We start from the raw sequence: 11,437 nt of genomic DNA, 5'->3' as shown, positions 1-11,437 counted from the left end.
CATTTACTTTGTTTTAAATTCATCGATGTAACTTTTTTTTACACCGCACAAGTCAAACAAAAGGGTTATGTTATGTTTTTTTTTATAGTTGAATATGGTATGTAATACACATAGTAGCGCGTATGTGTGAAGAATGAAAAGAGGGCAAAACTCAGCAGAGCGTGAATGTCTAGTTTTTTTTTTAAGAATGCAATGAAAGGGAATGCGCAGCAGCGCGAGTGAAATTTTTTTTGTAAAAAAAAACGAATGTGAAAAACGCAGTAGCGTATGTAAGAAATTTTCTTCACACAGTAGTGTAAGAATTTGAAAGCAAAGACAGAGTTCTTTTGCAGCAACGTGAATGAAGAGATTTTTTTTACACACAGCAGTGTAAATTTTCAAAGGAGAGACAGAGTAAAAAAAAAATTGGTGTGGAACTGAAGTGTTCCTGATGTAATCCCTCTATTAGAGGAAGATCCCTTTTGTAAAAGTTGGTTTTATTAATGAATACAAGTTTCTCTGTGCATGTGTGAAACTCTGTTCTCAGGAAACAATTTTTTATTTTTTTTCCTCTGTTGCTTCCTTGTGTTAAAACAGAGCATTGTTCTCTGTGCATTTTGTTTGGAATTATCAGACATTCCCAACATGGTATCAGAGCTTGTCTAGGCTCTTCAAAGGTGTCAAAGAAGCTGAAGGAAGGATTTCTTGCTGCAGCAGCTTCTCCAACAGAGTGAAGACTCAGTCAAGGTATTTCTCAAATTAGTTTTTGTGTTACTGTTGAGGACAGTCAGCTATTCTAAATACACAGTCAAGTAGTTTGAAGCATAATTAAGAGTACAAGAATGGCTGGAGCCAGCACTAGCATGGGTATATGTAATACTCAGCTCCCACAATTTAATGGGAAAAACTATGACTATTTGGCAATCACTATGAGAGCTTTGCTTGCTTCCCAAGACTTATGGGAATTTGTTGAGGATGGTTTTGAAGAACCAGCAGATGAAAATGAGTTTAATAATTTAACTCAGGTAGAGAAAGACCTGTTGAAGAGGAATAAGAAGAAGGATTCTAAAGCCCTCTATTTTTTGTATCAAGCAGTGCATGAGAGTGTGTTTCCAAGGATAGCAACAGCAAAGACATCCAAAGAAGCATGGCAAACTCTCAAGATAGCCTATCAAGGCATGGAGAAAGTGAAGACAGCAAAATTACAGTTGCTAAGGAGAGATTTTGAGAATCCCTGCATGAAGGAGTCAGATAATATTGACTCATTCTTCACACATGTGATTGGTCTAGTCACACAAATAAGGTCTCATGGAGAGATTCTTGAAGAAAGGAGGGTTGTGGAGAAACTATTGAGGATCCTACCCTCAAGGTTCAATGTGATTGTCACCACCATAGAAGAGACAAAGGATCTCAAAAACTTCTCAGTTGATGAACTACATGCATCACTGATAACACATGAGCAGAGATTGAGTAGAAATGAAAACTCATCTTTAGAACATGCCTTTAAGACCCAGATGTTCTTTGGAAGAGGAAGAGGTCAAGGCAGACGAAACAAGAAAGTAAGAGGCAGCAATCCAAATCAGAACCAAGGCCAAGACAGCAGCCAACAAAGTGGACAACATCATGCTCAAGGACAAAGGTATGATAAATCCAATGTCCAATGTCACTATTGTAAAAAATATGGGCATTATGCAAATGAATGTAGGAAGAAGCAGCATGATATGAGCAATAAAACTAATGCAAATTTCACTAGAGAAAATATCAGCCAAAATAATTTGTTTTTAGCCTGTAATATGGCCGAAGAAAAGAGTGAAGATGTATGGTTTCTAGACTCCGGTTGCAGTAACCATATGACAGGAAACATAGCCCTGTTTTCTATGTTAGATCAGAGTGTGAAGTCACAAGTCACACTAGGGACTGATAATAAAGTTTCTGTTATGGGAAAAGGAGAAGTAAATGTCTTAACAAATAAAGGTGAAAAGAAAACCATAGCAGATGTTTATTATGTTCCTGGAATGAAATGTAACCTCTTAAGTATTGGACAGCTTACTCAAAAGGGGTACAATGTTTTCTTTGTGGATGATGTATGCACCATCATGGATAAAACACCCAGCAAACAATGTATTGCTGAAGTGAAGATGACAAGGAACAGGATGTTCCCTCTCAAAATGAAAGCAGATTTAAAAAATGGAGAAGAAATAGCAACAGTGACACAAGAGGCTTTCCAAAGCGAACCAAAAGATGAAAATTGGTTGTGGCACTTAAGATTTGGACATCTCAACTTTGGAGGTCTTAACTTGTTGAATAGAAAAGGAATGGTAAGAGGATTACCATTGATAGAGAAATCAGACAGCCTTTGTGAAGGTTCTATCTTAGGGAAACAACACAGAGAAAGTTTTCCATCTAGGAAAAGCATAAGGGCAAAAGCACCCTTAGAGATTGTCCACTCAGATTTATGTGGATCGATGCAAACTCCATCACTTGCAGGCAGCCACTATATACTAACATTTATTGATGATTTTACTAGAAAAACTTGGGTTTATTTCCTTAAGAACAAAAGTGAAGTGTTTGAAAGATTTTGCAATTCAAAGCACTTGGAGAAAACCAAAGTGGGCTGCATATCAAATTTCTAAGAACTGATAGAGGAGGTGAGTATATCTCTAAAGAATTTCTACGTTTTTGTAGAGAAAATGGATTTCATAAGCAATTTACCACTAGGTACACTCCGCAGCAAAATGGAGTTGCCGAAAGGAAAAATAAGACAATCATGGATATGGCGAGGAGTATGTTAAAGGCAAAGCATTTGCCAAATGATTATTGGGCTGAAGATGTACACTGTGCAACGTACATTTTGAATAGATGCCCTACAAAAGCAGTCATGAACAGAGTGCCGGAAGAAGCATGGAGTGGGACAAAGCAATGAGTCACCCACATGAAAGTTTTTGGATGTGTGGCTTATGCACACATTCCAGATCAACTAAGGAAAAAGTTGGACAGCAAAGGGGAGAAATGTATTTTCATTGGATACAGTGAGGAATCCAAAGTTTACAGGTTGTATAACCCATCCACCAAGAAGCTTATTGTGAGTAGAGATGTTCAGTTCATTGAGGAGGAAGCTTGGGATGGAAGCATAGAGAAAACAGTGAATGTTAAAATCTCTTTGTCTCATGATGGAAATGATGAGGAGATGGCTGAAATACATCCCCAAATAGCAGGACCAACACAAGGGCAGCAAGAGACACCCTTGAGGAGAAATGAAAGTGATTCTCCAAGCACATCACAAGGAGGAAATTCAAGTGCTTCTTCAAGCACTTGTACACCAAATGAAAGAGGTAAGAAGTTCAGAAATTTAAGTGACATTTATGAACAAGAGGCAGCAAATGAAGGTATGAACTCTTTATTTTCTTTAAATTGTCATGTTGATGACCCTGTTCATTTCAAAGAGGCAAAAGCCAAAACAGAGGTGGAAGAAACAGTCCAGCAAATGCTTAAAGAAGAGGCAGAATATGTGGCAGCTACAGCAATAGCATGTCAAGCAGTTTGGATGAGAAGGATGTTAAAGAGTTTATGCCAAGAACAAGTAAAAGCAACTATGATTTTTTGTGACAATAGTTCAGCTATTGCATTATCCAAGAATGCTGTGTTTCATAAGAGAACGAAACACATTGACACAAAGTTTCATTACATCAGGGAATTGGTAAACAATGGAGAAATTGTTTTACAACACTGCAGGACTCAGGAGCAGGTTGCAGATATTTTGACCAAACCATTGGAGCAGAAAAGTTTTGAATTTTTGAGGAAATGTCTGGGTATGACTGATAACCCAGCAGCTGAAATTAAAGGGGAGTGTTGAAATGTAATTTCAACTGCAGCTTATTGCAGCAAAACCACCAAAGTTTTCCCCGCACCGCCTTTTGCCAAAAGTTGTATTTCTTGGGGAGGCAACGATCACAATCAATGAATGCCACGTTTCTGAGTAGTCCTTTCCAAAACCACCTTTCCCCGGCAGGTAAAGTTCGGAAAGATGGGACCTCCGGGATTGACCGTCAGCCGTCCGTTTAAAGAGGGAAAGATCAATAGTTGCTAGCTCATAAGAGTGAGGGTACTTCACTCTACCTGTCCCTGAATATTCATGCGATACGGTTAAAACAAAATTAACATATCACCATACTGAAAAATTAATGAAATGTACTGTGGTCGTAAATTGTAGGTAAAGCATTTACTTTGTTTTAAATTCACGGATGTAATTTTTTTTTACACGGCACAAGTCAAACAAAAGGGTTATGTTATGTTTTTTTTGTAGTTGAATATGGTATGTAATACACATAGAAATGCATATGTGTGAAGAATGAAAAGAGGGCAAAATGCAGTAGAGCATGAATGTCCAGTTTTTTTTTTTTTTTTTTTTTTGAGAATGCAATGAAAGGGAATGCGCAGCAGTGCGAGTGAAATTTAAAAAAAAATAAAAACAAATGTGAAAAACACAGCAGCGTATGTAAGAAATTTTCTTCACACATCAGTGTAAGAATTTGAAAGCAGAGACAGAGTTCTTTTGTAGCAGCGTGAATGAAGAGATTTTTTTTACACACAACAGTTTTCAAAGGAGAGACACAGTAAAAAAAAAATTGGTGTGGAACTGAAGTGTTCCTGATGTAATCCCTCTGTTAGAGGAAGATCCCTTTTTGTAACAGTTGGTTTTATCAATGAATACAAGTTTCTCTGTGCATGTGTGAAACTCTGTTCTCAGGAAACAATTTTCTTTCTGTTGCTTCCCTGTGTTAAAACAAAGCATTGTTCTCCATGCATTTTGTTTGGAATTATCAGAAATTCCCAACAAGGACCAGAAAAGGAGAAAGATCTTGTTTGATGGCGCATTTTAATGATTCCTAAAAGTTAAAGCGCTAGGCAATAATTAATGGAGCAGGTGACTTTAATGAAGTAAGTGGTGCGGAGGTTACGACTCCAAATAATTCAGAAAGTAATTTTGTAAATTAAAAGTTGGAGTGAGACGAAAATAGCTGAAATGGATGGAGCAGGGACAACGTCTATAGAACGTGGTTGTTGTTTTTGGCCATATCAGTTTGAATGAATGCTATAGTGTCAAAATGAGCATTGGTTTTGTTTTAAATGTATAAGGAAGCTAGTGAATTAAATTATTTATGGAGGTGTGAAGGCGTATGGCTATTCATCTTGCATGACTATTGATGGCTGCAAGGAGTCAATTCCTTTGTTAGAGATCAACAGAGCTCTTCCAAATGATGTTATTGAATGATATGAACATATCGAGACACAACAAGATGTAATTGAAGCCAAAATTGAAGGTTTGTTTTGCTGGAAATAATCACACTATGTCAACTCACAGAACACTGCCTCACCATCACCACCATGACCCGCTAGACTTAAAGTGGCGCCATTGCTTTAACCTATTCAACGTCAAAAGGGAAAATGACCGACTTAGTTTTATGTATAAAAGTAAATGAACAAGCATAGAAGGATACACAAAGTTTGGATTGTACGCAGTTGTAGCCACTTGACGTTTTGTACATTCATGTGTGGTTTTATGCTTTAATTGAATAGTCGTAGTTGTGTTTTGAGTGTGTTATTCTTGTGTTCTTGTTGTGCTCCGTTGTTTGCTTTGAATCCTTTCAATTGGTATTAAAGCCAAGGTATCAGAGTTGAGTCTGAGAGAATTTAAGAAACTCTTGTTTTGTGGAGCTGCTGGGCAGAGTCCATGTGTGGAAGGGCCAGTGAACTTGGATAGAGAAATTTTGACGCTGGAGTGGCCTGCGACATGAGTTAGCATGTGATACAAGAGGCAATGTGTCTGATATGCGTGTGGTTATCTTGAAATGTTTTTTTTTTCTCGTTAGGAGTTGAACGCATATATAACCAGTAACCTGGAGTTGTGTTGAAGCTTTATATGTTAAGTGAGCTTATTGAGAATCATTATATGTAAAGTGAGTTGCTTAACACAACCAATTATTTTTTTTGAGCCATCCCTATAAAAGATACACAAGAGCTTTGTTCCAGTTTTTTTTTTGTGAGATTTATTGTTTTTATCTGTGGCCACTTGTGCTCAAAATTAGGCTTCTTAGTAAAAATTATCTTTGAGGAGAGGAGTAAACTTTAAGGTCACGCATGAGGGCCATGTTTAAAGTTTCTTGGTGGTGTATCAAACAACAGTAAACAGTGTGACAATTTCTATTCCTCTGGCAAGATAATAAACACACGTTTTTAAATATAAATTAGTGTTGTTTCTGGAGCGAGAGCCAATCTCTATGTAGTGTTGTTGGAGCACGTGAAAGAAGTTGAGTGTGTAGTGTTGTTGTGTGAAAGTTGTTGCGGTTTGAGGAAGCATGAATTTTGAGTGCGAAGGTAGAGTAGCTATCAAGTTTCCTAATACGCTATTGTTCCAGGAGGCCACCTCAAAAGAATTGACAGTAGTGTTACTAAACCATCTGATTATTTGGGACTTGTGGGGATAACCACCTTGACTTCATGGGCTACTTTCACATGCATTGAAGATGCCGATGTTTAGGAGCAATTTGAGGAGATCTGTATAGCGTGGAGCCTTGGGAGAATTCGCGTGAAGCTTCTATTTTGAGCCTCCAAGTAATTTGATTGATACATTTATTCAACATAAAAGGTGGGTTGTTGGTCACCTGGAATTGTTTTCGAGTACTTTTTTCCCATATCTATATGGGATTCATCGAATACAACTAGCCCAACGAATGTGTTATAGCTACTGCCTGCTATAGTCTTTGTCTTCCATGCATATACTTTTCTACGGATTAATTCATGGTCTTTGCATGCTCCCTGGTATTTCATTATTTCCCAATTTATCTAGTTCATGTTTCTCACTCTTCGCTTTGTTAGCAATATCTGCATACGGATACAATATGATCGAGTATATATGGATCGTGGGTTCACTTAAACGTTGGTGGAACAAACATAGAATGTGGATGATAAAAGGCGTGCCGGGTTATTTCTTTACATTAACTGATGTCACTGGTCAAGAAATAATTGTTTAGTAAGGTGTAGTAACGATTGTTGAGGCATATTATTTTTCACTCTGAATTGAGCCAAGGAAGAGCAAGGTTGATTTCGAGACGTTGCGTTGTGAAGAAGAACATAGCAGATTCAAAGAAATGTTTGAGTTTATTGAAAAGGCGGAGGAGACAAAGCATGAATTCACACATAAAACATGAGCCCCAACTCTTCTGTTGACCACACCTTACAATGAACCTAGTGAAAGGTATTTAACCTTTTCCAACTAGTGACTTGCCTAAAATATCTTACATGCAATCACATGCAACCACACACTAAAATTTTTCTATCACTTGACTTGACTCAACACTCAAACAATCAATCACTCAATTAACTGACTCTATGTTTAGCCAACTTGTCATGTGGGAGTAATTACTATTTCTAACACTCCCCCTTAATTATGACCGTATGACTCAACATAACTCAAACATGACTCAATTATCACTCAAACATGCCTGCTGGTTTATGTCTCATTTAGGCTTACAATGACTCAAAAATTTTACAATTTTGCATTTTCTTTTTCTCTGCTTCCAGATTCTATATCCTCGAAATTGCTTCATTCTCTGTTGAACTTTCTTGTTGTAGGCTTTATTTGCTTATTGTTGCTGCAATTTTTCTTTGACTTGTTTTGAACTTGCTCTGAAAAACAATTGGATCATGTCTTCTACAACTTCCTCTTCAAATATTCATTCAACTATGGGCTGCTACCAAAACATTGCATCTTCAAACTATCTTCTTTGATTTGCTTCTTGTGTTTCATATTCCTAAATTTCTTTCTACCATATTTCTAGATATCAGAATCTTATCTCTTCTTGACTCCATTGCTGAAAATGGGTTTCAATGCATTCATCTTTGTCTTTCATATTATTCTTTTCACTTTCATCATTAGGCACTGCTGCTTTTTTCTTGTAATCTACACACTCAAGATCAATATTCACCATTTCATTTAATTCTTTTATTCCAGTTGTTTCTTTAAGACTCACATCAATTTGTTCTATTGGTTTTTTAATCCATCCTTCAATGAGCTTCAAATCTGCATCAAATATATTAACAACCTTTCTTTCAACTTCTTTTCCCATGCTATTCTGAACAATTTCATATTCAAAAACAATGTTAAAAACATCTTTATTATGATCTTTAGTGAGAGCTTCTTGCTCTACCTCTTCCTTCTCTGCATTCTTTTCAACTTCACTGAAGCTATCTTCCACTATTATGTGATCAGTGGGTATTCTCATTAAAAACTCTTCAATCACTTTATCCTGTTCTTGATCATCAACTGTTGCTAGATGACATACTACTTCATATCTTGCTGTTGCAATGGCAACTTCAACCTTCAATGTTTCATCAAACATTGCGCTTACCATATTGTCACAATCGATCCTTGTTTCAAAAAAGAAACCACATATATCATTAACATAATGATCATCCACACTACTTTGGGATATTCGAGCATGCATGTGCTCATTGTCAATTTCATTGACAATTTCAACTTCACCAAATCCATCAACTGCGGTCGAATTCACCAATTCACATATAACTTTGCAGTCATCATCCACATGTGTCTCATCACAATGGGATTCACAATCATCAGTATCATCCACATTACAGTGGAGTCCTTGAGCATTTATTTTCTCTTACCCTATTTCATACACAAAGGCTTCAACTTCTCTCTCTTCAGTCTTTGTTGCATCTTCTTTATCCATATGCATGCTTGCATAATGGGTTTCAATTTTATGGTCTTGACAACCATCATCCACTTTTGAGTGAGATTCTCCAAGCTCTATTTTCCTCTTAGAGTCTTACTCGTTTACTTTCAGATCTGTAGCTGACTTCTTTGCTTGTGACATAACCTGTTGTTGCATGTCACTCTCCTTTGTGCCAAACTCTGCTTCCAAGACCTTCCATGCTTCCTTGGAAGTTGTAGCTTTTGCTACCTTGTACAAACACTTCTCATCCAATGCATATTTTATAAAATTCAATGTTAAAACATCAAATACTACATCATATGGGTTATTAGATTCATACTCAATTAACTCTTTAACTCAAAGAAAAGTTAACATCTTGATAACCCAATGATCAAAATATTCACTTGTAAACATAGGAGGCGGTAGCAAATCAAAGCTACACCAATCACCCTCGATTTATTCTTTCTCTTCTGCTAGACTTCTTAGTTCCTTAGCTGCGCCCTGAACCGCTCTAACCATGGCAATGATCTTTGTCTCTTCTTTTTTATTTCTTCTCTTAATATGCTTCGGTTGCGCTTTGCGACCCATGATTGTCGTCTTTCCTTTTCTTATAGCTGCTTTGCTAATTTCATGAGGTTGTCTCCCATATTTCCACTGAAAAATATATATATATATATATATATATATATATATATATATATATATATATATATATATATATATATATATATATATATATATATATATATATGATTTTCAATATGCGTCGTGGTAAGGCACAATCTTCACTAAAAAAATACTCATGCTTGAAAAAACCCCAAATAATTTTGTAGACCAATGGACTTTACAAAACCCTAAATACTCTTACCAAAAACCATTAAAAAAAATTTCTTTATACCATATATCTTTATTTTTATTTTTTCATATAAAAAAAAACTAAAAAAAAAATATCTTCCTTCTGCACAAAACCCTCTTGCTGCAATTAATCCTTTTTAATGATTCAAACCTTTTTAAAAAAACTTTTAATATCTGAGCGTTTGCATTTCAAGGAAAATTTTAAATCATCTCTTTACCCCTTCTTAATTGTCACCTATTAAAAATAAATTTAATGAAACAAAAAACAACTTGAATTTCACACAAAAAAAATTAACGTTTAAATTTGAGCCCTCAATTGACTTTAACACTATTCTCATGCTCCTTTTTTTAATTTTTAAACCTTCGGCGGCATTATACCCTTTAAATAAATCTTTCGTATTTTTGCCAGCTATTTGCAACATTGTTGGCTGTGGCTTATGGCAGATTTCTCCTTTGCATGCTCTATTTGGATGCGACGGTGGTTCTTGATGGACACAAGAATAACCAATGTTCGAATTTCTAAGCCACTACATGGCCCTTCCAATTATTAGCTCTGCAGACCGACTGATCACTAATTGGTAATTGCATCCTCTAGCTCACATAATAATAACTATAGCAGAGAAGGCTACTCACTACTTCGTTATGTTTCATCTTTTGGCTCTGATACCAATTTGTTGAAAAGGTGGAGGAGACAAATTATGAATTCACACATAAAACATGAGTTGCAGCTCTTCTATTGATCACACAAAACATGATTCTTACAATGAACGCAGTGGAGGGTATTTAACCTTTTCCAACTAGCGACTTGCATAAAATATCTTGACATACAATCACATGCAAACACACACTAAAATTTTTCTATCACTTAACTCGACTTGACTCAACACTCAAACATTCAATCACTCAATCACTCAGTTAATTGACTCTCTATGTTTAGCCAACTCCTCATGCGGGAGTAATTACTATTTCTAACAATACGGTTACAGTATGATTGATTATATATGGATCGTGGGTTCGCTTAAACGTTGGTGGAATGAACATAGAATGTGGATGATAAAAGACGTGTCAGCGTATTTCTTTGCTTTAACTGACGTCGATGGTCAAGAAAGAATTGTTTAGTAAGGTGTAGTATTGATCGTTGAGGCATATTATTTTTCACTCTGAATTGAGCCAAGTAAGAGCAACGTTGATTTCGAGACGTTGCATTATGAAGAAGAACACAACAGATTCAAAGAAATTTTGAGTTTGTTTGGAAATGGAAGTAATGATCGAGTAAAGAGCATTGAACCAATAGTGTTCAACCCATTTGTGAAGCAGCCATCATCAAAGTATTTCTAGCTAGAGAGCGGAGGTGTATGTACCATTGAGTGCAAAAAATTCCCTGTGGAGCGGTCAAAGCATCTGAGCAGTTGGTGAGTTGAAAATTTACTGTGGTCTTATTTATAAATTTAAAGCTTTTTCTTGAAGCAAATACTCGATAGAAATCTAGTGAACAGTCCCTGAGAAAAAGGCATAGTCATTCTACAAGAAAGAAAATGTTTGATTTACACTGCCGTCTACATTTGGTTTCTGGAGTATATATAAAAAAAAAATATATATGTCATATATGTCACATCTATACTACCGCTGCAAGGCATAAGAGCTTCTTGTGGAAAACATTTGGTATTTCTACCTCTGTAAAGTTGCATTGGAGCTATAGTGATCCATTCCTTGTGCATATCAATGCTTGGTTTCGTTACTTTTTTTTGGATGTCGACACATTTCCTTAGTGAAATCATTGAACTAAAGAGCGTGGGACCTATAGTGTTTTTATGGGAAAAGCCAAGATGCTGAGAAAGTCAAAGCAACATCAAGAGTTGTTTGACGTGTAT

This window comes from Pinus tabuliformis, chromosome 4_2 (assembly GCF_031772625.1).
Source record: "Pinus tabuliformis cultivar Carrire ecotype Pingquan chromosome 4_2, CPIR1, whole genome shotgun sequence".
NCBI lineage: Eukaryota > Viridiplantae > Streptophyta > Pinopsida > Pinales > Pinaceae > Pinus > Pinus tabuliformis.
Note: the sequence above shows the minus strand (reverse complement) of the source record.